The sequence below is a fragment of the Phacochoerus africanus genome, chromosome 3, assembly GCF_016906955.1.
Source record: "Phacochoerus africanus isolate WHEZ1 chromosome 3, ROS_Pafr_v1, whole genome shotgun sequence".
Classification (NCBI taxonomy): domain Eukaryota; kingdom Metazoa; phylum Chordata; class Mammalia; order Artiodactyla; family Suidae; genus Phacochoerus; species Phacochoerus africanus.
Genome location: NC_062546.1, coordinates 150,788,189 through 150,800,441, shown reverse-complemented (window position 1 = coordinate 150,800,441; position 12,253 = coordinate 150,788,189). Strand labels below are relative to the sequence as shown.

The window sequence follows — 12,253 nt, the reverse complement described above, 5'->3', positions numbered from 1 at the left end:
TTAATGTTCTTTAATGGCAAGTAATAAATATGTGTGTGGGGGTTTTTTGTAAAACATTTCAAAAATATAGAAATGAAAACATAAGAAAATTAGACCAGAAACTGGAGATTATCATGCTAAATGAAGTCAGAAAGAGAAACATCATATAATATAACTTAAGTGTGGAATCTAAAATGTGGCACTAATGAACCTACCTACAAAACAGAGAGACTCACAGACATAGAGAACAGACTTGTGGTTGTCAAGGGGTAGGTGGAGAAGGAGTAGGATGGACTGGGAGTTTGGGTTTCGTAGATGCAAACTATTACATTTAGAAAGGATAAACAATGATGTCATACCATATAGTACAGGGAACAATATCCAGTCTCTGAGGATAGATGATGGAAGATAATATTTTAAAAAGAATGTACATATGTATGTATGACTGAGTCACTTTGCTGTACAGCAGAAATTGACACAACATTATAAATCAACTATGCTTTAACTAAAAAAAAAAAAAAAAAATTAGCCTGGAGCAACTGTCCCCACCATGCTTTTAGCTCTTCTAAGTAGCCACCATTAGCTGCTAGTGCTTCGCATCTTAATTCTGTGTGTGACAGTGGGAGATACGTTTTAAAAACAAAGTGGGGATACTTTTCTACTTACTATTTGAAAGCTACTTTTGGTCCCACTTAATTATTTGTCATTATTTGCATTATAAGTCATTAAAAGACATTCAAAAAGAGAGATGAGACAGAAGGCCCCTGAGATTCTGCATACTGGCTGCTTTTGCACCACCCAGTTGCTCTCTACACCTTGAGAGATGACCTTCCTTCCTGATCAAGGACCTTTAGCCTTCAGTATGAGAGCTCTAACCTCAGCTATGAACTTCAGAGACCCAAAGTATTAGTTCGGTCTCATGGAGCAGTGGAATTCGTAATATGAAAAAAAATGGATTATAGGGTTGGGGAACTCTACCAAATGTGGGAGGTATATTTTCCTCTGGGGTTGAGGAGGAATAAAAACTCATTGAAATTATCACAAACCTTAAGGGCTAAGAAGGAGATTGTACAGGCCTGTCCCATAATCCATCTAAATTCCAGTAAATAGGTTTGTTCAGACACAGAGTTAAACCACAGTGAGAAAGCAGAAAGGCTTCAGAATGTGGTAAATGAACAAGGCAACCATTGCTTGCATTTGGAATCAGAACACGGGATCAGAAGCAAGGGATAAAAGAGATCAGTTTTAAAAATAAAAAGTTTTCTTTGCGGTTACAACAAGAACAGTAGGAAACAGAAAGAAACCAGAAGGACAGATAGCTCCAACAAATTGCCTTAGCCCCACACATGGAAATAGAGGGGAAAAAATATCAAATAAAGTGGGACAGACATTCAGAAATTCTGTTCTGAACCTGCTGAAAGGGAGTAGGGTCACAAGAGTAGAGAGAAGGTGGGGAAGTGGAACCTGTAATAAGTAAAGTGAGGTCCTGTTAAGATAGGAAAAATATGTCAGAACTGTTTCTGCTGTCACTGGAGTATGAAAAGTTCTAGAAGCGGAGTTCCTGTCGTTGCGCAGTGGTTAACGAATCTGACTAGGAACCATGAGTTTGCGGGTTCCATCCCTTCGATCCCTGGCCTTGCTCAGTGGGTTAAGGATCTGGCGTTGCTGTGAGCTGTGGTGTAGGTCACAGACACGGCTCGGATCCCGCGTTGCTGTGGCTCTGGCATAGGCCGGCAGCTACAGCTCCAATTGGACCCCTAGCCTGGGAACCTCCATATGCTGTGCAAGAGGCCTTAGAAAAGGCAAAAAGACAAAAAAAAAAAGGAAAAGAAAAGTTCTAGAAGCCTTACCATAATTATTATTCCTTTGTTTGACCTTGTCTTATGTGCATCTGCGTCCTTTGATAGCATCACAAGTGAAAGGCGACTGGTTGAGGTTGGGGTTTGAATATTACTGATTTGCCTGGCCAAATTGTCATTTCACAACAATTCTTCATTTATAATGTTATTTTTAATGGCTCCAAAGAGTCCCATTTTATGAATGTGCCATGGGTAATTTAATATTCTTTTATTATTTGACATTTATGCTACAGTAAATTTTTCACTATTATAAGTTATGCTACAGCAGATATCCTCATAGGTAAATCTTTGTGTGTCGTTATTTGTTTCCTTTGAATAATTGTTGTAAATTGAGTTGCAGGGCCTTGGGGAATGCCTATTTTAAGCTGTTGATACCACTTGCCAAACTTTCTTCCATAAAGTTTGTAGCAGTGTACACTACTAGCAATATTGGAACAACAGCCATTTCCCACATTTGAGATGTGAGACTCCTAACACATTACCAGTTTTATAACCCTCCAGATTATGGGTTTTTTTGTTTGTTTGTTTTAGGGCCACAGTTGCGGCATATGGAAGTTCCCAGTCTAGGGGTCGAAATGGAGCTGCAGCTGCTGGCCTACCACTCCACAGCTGTAGCAACAGGGAATCTGAGCCACATCTGCGCCCTACATGGTAGCTAGCAGCAATGCCGGATCCTTAACCCACTGAGCAGGCCCAGGGATTGAACCCACATCCTCATAGATACTGTTCAGGTTCGGGTTCATTTCCACTGAGCCACATTGGGAACTCCCCCTATTATGTTTTTCTAATATTATAGATAATGTCAGTTGAGTCATATGGAATTTTTTTCTGGGTACCCATTGTGTATGCAACTAAAAATACCTGCTGAGTTAGAGCAATATTCTGTAGTGATCAAAGAATATTTAAACTATCCCAAGTGATCATACTCATTATTTTATTAGCAAAGTATTATAATCTATTTCTGTAACCACAGTCTAAAATATTTGTCTTTAACCCTTCTAATTGTATTACCAAGCCAGGAAATTTCTTTTCCTTAAGACTAGAAAAATCAAATAGAGAACTTTAGAACATAAAGTCCCTGAACAGCTTGGTAATGCAACTATAGTTTAGTTTTAAAAGAGTATCCAAAACAGAATCCTACCCCCATTTGAAATTCCTGTATTTAAGAAGGTATGACACATATTTAGTGTACATTAATTGATGTGGACAAAAATATAAATAATAGTTAAATGTCCTTCTGTTATTGACCTCAATAAATGCATTTATTATTTATTTATTTATTTATTTACTTACTTACTTATTGTCTTTTTGTCTTTTTTAGGGCCGCTCCTGCAGCATATGGAGGTTCCCAGGCCAGGGGTCTAATCAGAGCTGTAGCCGCAGGCTTACACCAGAGCCACAGAAACGCCAGATCTGAGCCGCATCTGTGACCTACACCACAGCTCACAGCAACACCTGATTTTTAACCCACTGAGCAAGGCCAGGGATTGAACCTGCAACCTCATTGTTCCTAGTCAGATTTGTTAACCACTGAGCCATGATGGGAACTCCCATTTACTTTTAAAAACAAAAGAAGTTTGGGAGAAAATCTCAGTGGCAGGTTTGAAGACTTAAAATGAATCTAGCAAGAATCAAATAAAAAAAACTATTATTTGAATCATATATTACTTACTCTAGTTATATATTACTTTAGATGACTACTTGTACAGTAGAAAGAGCAACAATCTAGTGATCAAGAACTAAATTCTTACACTGAACTAAATTCTTACACTTTCTGCATGTGTGAACTAGAGGAACAAAATTTAACCACTGCTGACTCACAGTTTATCCATCAATTAAAAAAAAAATCTTTCATTGCTTCTTATCTCTGATAGGGTTATCATGATTATTGATTTTCTGAATGTGAAAATGTATACACTGCTATATACTTGTAACATTACTTGCGACTTTTAATAACTGTAGCTTTATGTTTTTCTCTCAGGACCTCAGTATTTTATGTTTTAATATTTAGCACTCTGAAGTGAGAAACAGGATAGGTGAAAGGAAACAAATGAAGAAAACAAATGATATTTCAAATAAAAATATATTGAAGTATAACATAGCTCAGAAGAGTTTATAAAGCGTTTTCCTTAATGAATTAAAACAAAGTTAATGCACATAAGTAACTACTAACCAGGCCAAGAGATAGAACATTATCAGCACCCCAGAAGGCCTCCTCCTGTGTCCCATCTTAAACCAATTACCACCACTCTCCTTTCCAAAGACAACTATCATTCTGACTTCTAATAATATAGCTTAGTGATGCCTGTTTTTTAATTTTCTAAGTGGAATCATAAAATATGTATTTTTTATATCAGGCCTCTTTTGAGATGTTGTATATGGTTATAGTTATCATCTTTGTTACTGAATAGTTTTCCATATTCCAAATATACCAAAATTTATTTATCTATGAGAAACATTTGAGTTGTTTCCAGTTTGAAACTATTACAAATACTATTCCTATAAAGAAATATATGTCTCCATTAAGATATATATATATCATATGTATATATGATATATGTATATCTCCACATATATGTGTGCCTGCGTATGTACATACATACACCCTAGAACTACAGTTACTTGATCAAAAGGTATGCATGTGTTCAGCAGTATAAAATTTCTTCAAAAGTTTTTCCAAATTAGAAAATTTGTACTGTGTGAGAGTCCTATCCTCAACAACATTTGGTACTGCTAGACTTTAATTTTAATTTTGGTTTTAATTTGCATTTCCCTGATGATTAGTGATGCTGAATACCTTTTTCTAGTTTCATAAACACTTGAGTATTTTCTTTTGTGAAGTGTGATTTAAGTCTCCTGCCCATTTCTGTCAATTTGTCTTTTTTACGATTTCTAAAATTATTTATTCTGAATATGAATCCTTTGTCAGATACATGAGTTGCAAATATCTCATATTCTTTGGGTTGGCTTTTTACTTTCTTAACGATGTATTGCAGTAAATAGAAGTCTTTAGCATGCTCCAATTTATTGGTCTTTTCTTTTGTGATTAGGACTTTTTGTTCCTATTTACGTTATCCTTGCCTAGCCTGAGGTCATGAAAACATTCTCCTTTGTTACAGAAGCCTTGTTGTTTTACCTTTCACAGGTAGAGCTACAAAACCAACTAGGATGAGTTTTATGCATGGTATGAGATGGGTTCAAGAATCAGGGTTTTTTTCTTTCTTTTTTTCCAGTGGATTCAGCACCACTTATTAGGAAGTCAGTCCTTTCTCCTCTGCTCTGATACCATAAGTCCAGTGTTCATATATGTTGGACTTGTAACTGTTTGTTTCATGGATTTGTTTAACTATACTATCTCAATTACTTTATAGGTAATGTTGCTATGCAGTTGAGCACTTTCACCTTGTTCTTCTTCAAGTTTGTCTTGTCTATTCTTTGTTTTTTGTATTTCCATAAAATTTTAGAATAATACTGCCCACTAAAATTTTGAAAAAAGAAAAAAGGCAAGTTCTGGAATTTGTACTGGGATGCATCAAATACATCAGTCAAATTCGTGAGAATTGACATCTTTACAATACTGAGTTTTTCCAATCCAAAATTATGGTGTTTCCATGCTATCTGGACTTTCTTTATCTCATTAAGGTTTTATAAGTTTTCTGTATTGAGGACTTACATATCATTCTTAAGATTTATTCCTAGGTATTTGATGTTTTGTGCTGTTGTAAGTAAAGTTATTAAAATTTTATTTTCCACCTCTTTAATAGACATTGATATTATTGCCTAACTTTATATTTAGCATCCTTGCTAAACTGACTTTGTGTATTTAATTATCTGAAATTCTTGATACTTTTATACATATAGAAATCACATCATCAACCTATAAGTACAGCTTTATTTTCTTTTACACTCTTAAAACCTTTTTTTTTTTTTCCTTATTGCATTAGCTAGAACCTTCAGGATACTATTGATTGGAATTATAAAGTTCTTTCTTGTCTCATTTCCAATATTAGACATTTTTCAATATTTAATCTTTAATTATAATATTTGCTTAGGAATGCTCCAATCTTTTCTTTTTTCCCGCCTTTATTGTATTTGACAAATAAAAATTTTATATATTTAAGGTACATGACATGATGGTTTTATATATGTATACATTGTGAAATAATTACCACAATCAAGTTAATTTATTAACACATTCATTATTAACATATTCCTTTTTTGTTGTTATAATGAGACTATTTCAGATTTACTCTCTTAGAAAATATTAAGTATGCAATACAGAATTACCAATTAGAGTCACCATGCTATACCTTAGATCCCCAGAAGTTATTCATATTACTACTGAAGTTTGTATCCTTTGACCAGTAGCTTCCCATTTTCCCCACTCTCCTTCCCTGGTAATCACTATTCTGTTCTCTGGTTCTATGAGATTAACTTGTGAGATCATGCAGTACTTGTATTCTCTGTCTGGCTTATTTCACTTAGTATAATACCTACTCCAGGTTAATCCATATTGTCACAAATGGCAGGATTTTCTTTTTTGTTGATGAATGATATTCCATTGTGTGTGTGTGTGTGTGTGTGTGTGTGTGTGTGTGTATCACATTTTCTTTATCTATCCATTCATCAGTGGACACTTGTTTCCATGTCTTGGTTTGTGAATAATGCTGATGTAAACATGAGAGTGCAGTGTCTCTTTAAGATAGTGATTTATTGATTTCATTTTCTTTGGCTATATACCCAGAAAAGCGATTGATGAATCATATGTCTTATTTTTGATTTTTTGAAAAACCTCTATACTATTTTCCATAATGGTTATACCAATTTACATTCCTACCAACAGTATACAAGGGTTCTCTTTTCTCCACATTATCACCAACACTTATCTTTTGTCTCCTTGATACTAGCCATTCTAACAGATGTTAAATGATACCTCTTTGTGCTTTTGATTTGCATTTCCCTGATGATTAGTGATGTGGAGCTTCATTTCATGTACCTGGTGTCCATTTGTATTTTCTCTTTGCCCATATTTGAATCAAGTTATTTGTTTCTTCACTATTGCATTATATAAGTTCTTCATGTATTTTGGATATTAACCTCATCAGAACTACAGTATGAAAATATTTTTTCCCATCCTGTAGGTTACTTTTTCATTTTGTTGATTGTTTTCTTTGCTGTGTAAGAGCTTTTTAGTTTGATATAATCCCACTTATTTATTTTTACTTTTGTTGCCCATGCTTTTGATGTCATCTAGAAAATCATTGACAAGCCCAACATCAAAGAACTTTTACCCTATGTTTTCTTCTTGGAGTTTTATTATTTCAAGTTTTAGGTTTAAGTCTTTAATTCATTTTGAGTTGATTTTTGTATATGGTATAAAAGTTCAATTTCATTATTTTGCATGTGTGGACATTTAGTTTTCCCAATACTATTTATTAAAGACATAATTTTTCCCCATTGTGTTTTCCTGGCACCTTTGTCATAGATTGACTGTATAGGTATGGGTTTATTTCTGGAATTCCTCTTCTATTCATTTGATCTGTGTGTCTGTTTTTATGCTAGTACCATACTGTTTTTATTATAATCTCTTTTCAAGTTAAGGAACTCTCATGATACTTATAGTTTATTAAGTTTTTTGTCAAAAACAGATGTTTTTTCAAAAGCTTTTTCAACACTTTGTGAGATGGTTGTATGATTTTCCTGCTTCAGTTGAAGTGATAAGAATTGGATTAATTTTAGAATGCTTAACCAACCTTGGATTCCTAGAATAAACACAACTTCATTATCAGAAGTAAATGAAATAAATCTAAAATTATTCCAAAGTAGAAAGCTTATTATTTTTTTTGTCTTTTTTTTTTTTTGCATTTTCTAGGGCCACACCCTCGGCATATGGAGGTTTCCAGGCTATGGGTCTAATCAGAGCTGTTGCTGCTGGCCTGTGCCACAGCCACAGCAACAGCAACGTGGGGGTACGAGCAGCGTCTGCGACCTAACCACAGCTCAGAGCAACGCCAGATCCTTAGCCCACTGAGTGAGGTCAGGGATCGAACCCACAACCTCATGGTCCCTAGTCAGATTCGTTAACCACTGAGCCATGACAGGAACTCCTAGGAAGCTTATTTTTAAAAAGAAAAGAAAAGAAATGAGAAAGAAGGTGGAGCTACTCCTTATCAGCCAGGGTTAAAATTCACTTTAAAACCATGAGTTTCAAACGAATTAAGACAAAATGGAGAGAAGTCAAGAACCAGGTTTTAGATTGACAAGGCATCCAAAGGCATAAATATGAAACATAACACAAAACTGGCAAAACTCAAAAATTCAAAATCAATTAATAAGCCATGATTAATAAAGATAAATACATAAGGGAATGAAGGACTAATTTTGTTTCAAGCAAGTACAAGAAGACTTCTAATCTGAAAGATTTCTGTAAGAAGACTGAATTCTTTAATCTCTGTCAGCACTGATAAGAAACTGTCCTAACTTGACCCTGGCTCACAAATGTACCTTTCAGTTGGTTTCTTACTTTTCTTCAGGCTCAGGGAACAGTTTCAAATGATAATCATTATGAGCTTATAGGTGAATTTTAAGTCTTCTTCAATTTAATTTCTTATAAACAGTTGTTCATATTGTTACTGGTGGTGGTGGTGGTAGTGGTAGTAGCAGTAGGAATAGTAGTAGTCGTAATATTTAAGCAAAGAAGAACAGGAGAATGGCTTGAGGATATTCTTAATCTCTAGGCTAATGGAGAGTTACTGTGTCAGGTTGAACCACTTAACCTCCTCTAAAGATTTCCACCCAATTCTACTTTCCAAAGTGCTGTTCAAAAATGCTTAACCAGAGTTGCCATCATGGTTCAGTAGTTAACGAATCCGACTAAGAACCATGAGGTTGTGGGTTCGATCCCTGACCTCACTCAGTGGGTTAAGGATCTGGCGTTGCCATGAGCTGTGGTGTAGGTCACAGACGTGGCTGGGATCTGGCGTTGCTGTGGCTCTGATGTAGGCTGGCGGCTACAGCTCCGATTAGACCCTGAGCCTGGGAACCTCCATATGCCGCAGGTGCAGCCCTAGAAAAGACAAAAAAAGACAAAACCAAAAAGAAATGCTTAACCATTAAGGCAAAACATCATCATCACTATGTTGCTTTTAATCATTTATTAGACTGCTCTTCTCCCTCCCTCCTTCTCTCTCTCTTTATTGCAGTGTAGTTGATTTACAATGTTGTATTACTTTAAGATGAACTCAAATTTTTTCAGATTATTTTCCATTATAGATTATAAGATATTGAATATAGTTACCTGTGCTATATAGTAAACCCCTGTGGCTTATTTATTTTATGTATAGTAGTTGTACTTATTAATATAATATCACTAATTTATCCCTTTCCTCTTAGGTGACCATGAGTTTGTTTTCTATGTCTTTGAGTCTCTTTCTGTTTTGTGTATGGATTCATTTGTATTATTTTTTAGATCCCACATGAAAGTGATATCATATAATATTTGTCTTTTTCTGCCAGATTTACTTTACTGACTGTAATGTTCTCTAGGTCCATCCATGTTGCTGCAAGTGACAATATTTCATTCATTTTATGACTGAGTAATATTCCATTGAAAATATGATGTGTATGCATGTAAATATGTGTGTGTATGTATGTGTGTATATGTGTATATATCTCTATATATCTATGTCTATATATACACACACACATACACATCACATATGTGTGTGTATATATGTATGTGTGTGTATATACGTATGTGTGTGTGTGTATTTGTCTTAAGCCAGTCTCCTATTAATGGGCACTTGGATTGTCTTGGCTATTGTAAATAGAGCTGCTGTGAACATTGAGTTGCATTTATCTTTTTGAATTAGAATTTTCATCTTTTCCAGATATATGCTCAGGAATGGGATTGTTGGATCATGTACTACCTCCATTTTTAGTTTTTTTAAAGGAACTTCCATGCTGTTCTCCATATTGGCTGAACCAATTTACATTTCTGCCAGTAGTATAGGAGGGTTCCCTTTTCTCCAGACCCTCCAGCATTTATGTGTAGACCTTTGGATGATACCAGTTCTGACCAATGTGAGGTGATTCTTAACTGGGGTTTTGATTTGTATTTCTGTAATAATTAGCAGTGTCGAGCACCTTTTAACGTGCCTCTTGGCCAGCTGTATGTCTCCTGTGGAGAAATGTCTACTTAGGTCTTCTGCCCATTTTTTGATTGGGTTATTTGTTTTTTTGATACTGAGATATTTGGCCTGTTTATATATTTTGGAAATTAAGCACTTCTTGGTCACGCTGTTTGCAAAAATTTTCTCCCATTCCATAGGTTATCATGGTTTCCTTTGCTGTGAAAAAACTTTTAAGTTTGATTAGGTTCTATTTGATTATTTTTGCTTTTATATATTTTGCTTTGGAAGACTTATCTAAGAAAATTTTGCTATGACTTATGTCAGAGACTGTTTGCCTATGTTCTCTTCTAATGTCTTGTACTTAGATCTCTAAGCCATTATCTGGTGTGAGAGAGCATTCTAATTTCATTGATTTTCATGTAGCTGTCCAGCTTTCCCAATACCTCTTGCTAAAAAGACTGTCTTTTTTCCATTATATATTCTTGTCTCCTTTGTCATAGATTAATTGACCATACATATGTGGGTTTATTTCTGGGCTCTCTATTCTGTTCCATTGGCCTATATGTCTGTTTTTTGTGCCAATACCACACTATTTTGATTACTGTAGCTTTGTATTATAGTGGATGGGTTATGCCTCCAGCTTTGTTCTTTTTGCTCAGGGCTTTTTTGGCAATTCTGGGTCTCCATATAAATTTTAGGATTATTTGTTCTAGTTCTGTGCAAAAAATGTCATGGGTGATTTGATAGAGATCACATTAAATCTGCAGATTGCTTTGGGTAGTATGGCCATGTAACAATATTAATTCTTCCAATCCAAGGGTGTGGAGTATCTTCCCATTTCTTTGAATCATCTTCAATTTTTCTTTATCAGTGTTTTATAGTTTTCAGGGTATAGCTGTTTATACTATTCTTGTATTATTTTTTTTTGTATTTCTTTGGTGTCAGTTGTTATTTATCCTCTTTCATTTTTCATTTTGCTTTTTGGCTCCTCTTTCTTCTTGGTGGGCCTTGGCTATAGGTTGTCAATTTTGTTTTATCTTTTAAAAAAAAACAAAGTTCTTGGTTTTATTGATCTTTTCTATTTTTATCTCTATTTTAATTATTTCCTCTCTGTTTTTTATCATTTACTTCATTCTGCTGATATTAGGTTTTGTTCATTTTTATTCTAATTCTCTTAGGTGGTATATTAGGTTATTTAATATTTTTCTTGTTTCTTATGGAAGGCTGGTATGGCTGTGAACTTCCCTCTTAGAACTGCTTTTGCTGCATCCCATAGATTTTAAAAGGTTGTATTTGTTTTCATTTTCATTTGTCTCAATATATTTTCTGATTTATTCTTCTTTTTCTTTTTACAGCCACACTGGCAGCATATGGAAACCCCTGGGGTAGGGGTAGAATTGGATCTTCAGCTGCCAGCCTATTCCACAGCTTGCAGCAATGCCAAATCCTCACCTTCTGGGCCAGGCCAGGGATCCAACCTGCATCCTCACAGAGACAACAATGGGTCCTTAACTCTCTGAGCCACAATGGGAACTCCTCTGATTTCTTCTTGATTTCATAGTTGACCCATTGTTTTTTTAGCAGCATGTTGTTTACTCTCCTTGTGTTTATTCTTCACCCATTTTATTTGCTGTGGTTGATTTCTAGTTTCATACTGTTGTAGTCAGAAAAAATATCCTCACTTCCTTTCTCCTTTTATGTCTCTCCCTCCTTCCCTCTGTTCTTCTGTTCTTTCCTTTTCTTCCCCCTTCTATATATTTAACTGCTAGCAGATAGATATGTGAGCGTCTACTGACTCTTTCAAAGTATTAGGAATACAAAGAGATAGAAACCACAATTTCTAACCTTAAAGAATTTATCATCTACTTGTGGGAATATAGGGTAAATTCAAATTAATAAATTTTTATGCACAATATTATTAAAGTTCAAGATCATGTAGAAGTATGTAGACCAAAAATCTTAGTTTAATATAAGAAATTTCTTGAGAATGGGCAGTTGGAAGAGTTCCTTAAAAACACACACCCTAAACTGCATTAAACCATGAAGACAGAGAGTACAGCTGGCCAGAAAAGTGAGGTTTTGAATGCATTGTATTAGTTTGAATTGAAGTCATCTTTAGTGATGGAAAGACAGAATAGCAGTGGTTTCTGAAAAATGGAAATGTATTTCTTATCCACTTACACATAGCTTGTAGAACATCCATGCCTGGTATAGTATTCCATGGTGTAAAGGAACCAGGAGCCTCCTTTCTTTTACTCTGACATCCTCAGAACACAGCTTTCA

The 12,253-nt window shown here is 35.0% G+C and overlaps 1 protein-coding gene across 5 annotated transcripts in view; it reads left to right on the top strand.

Moving 5' to 3' along the window:
* The window catches only part of ZNF385B (zinc finger protein 385B), a 327,173-nt gene that overhangs the window by 85,205 nt on the left and 229,715 nt on the right, over positions 1-12,253 (top strand). The window lies entirely within an intron of this gene.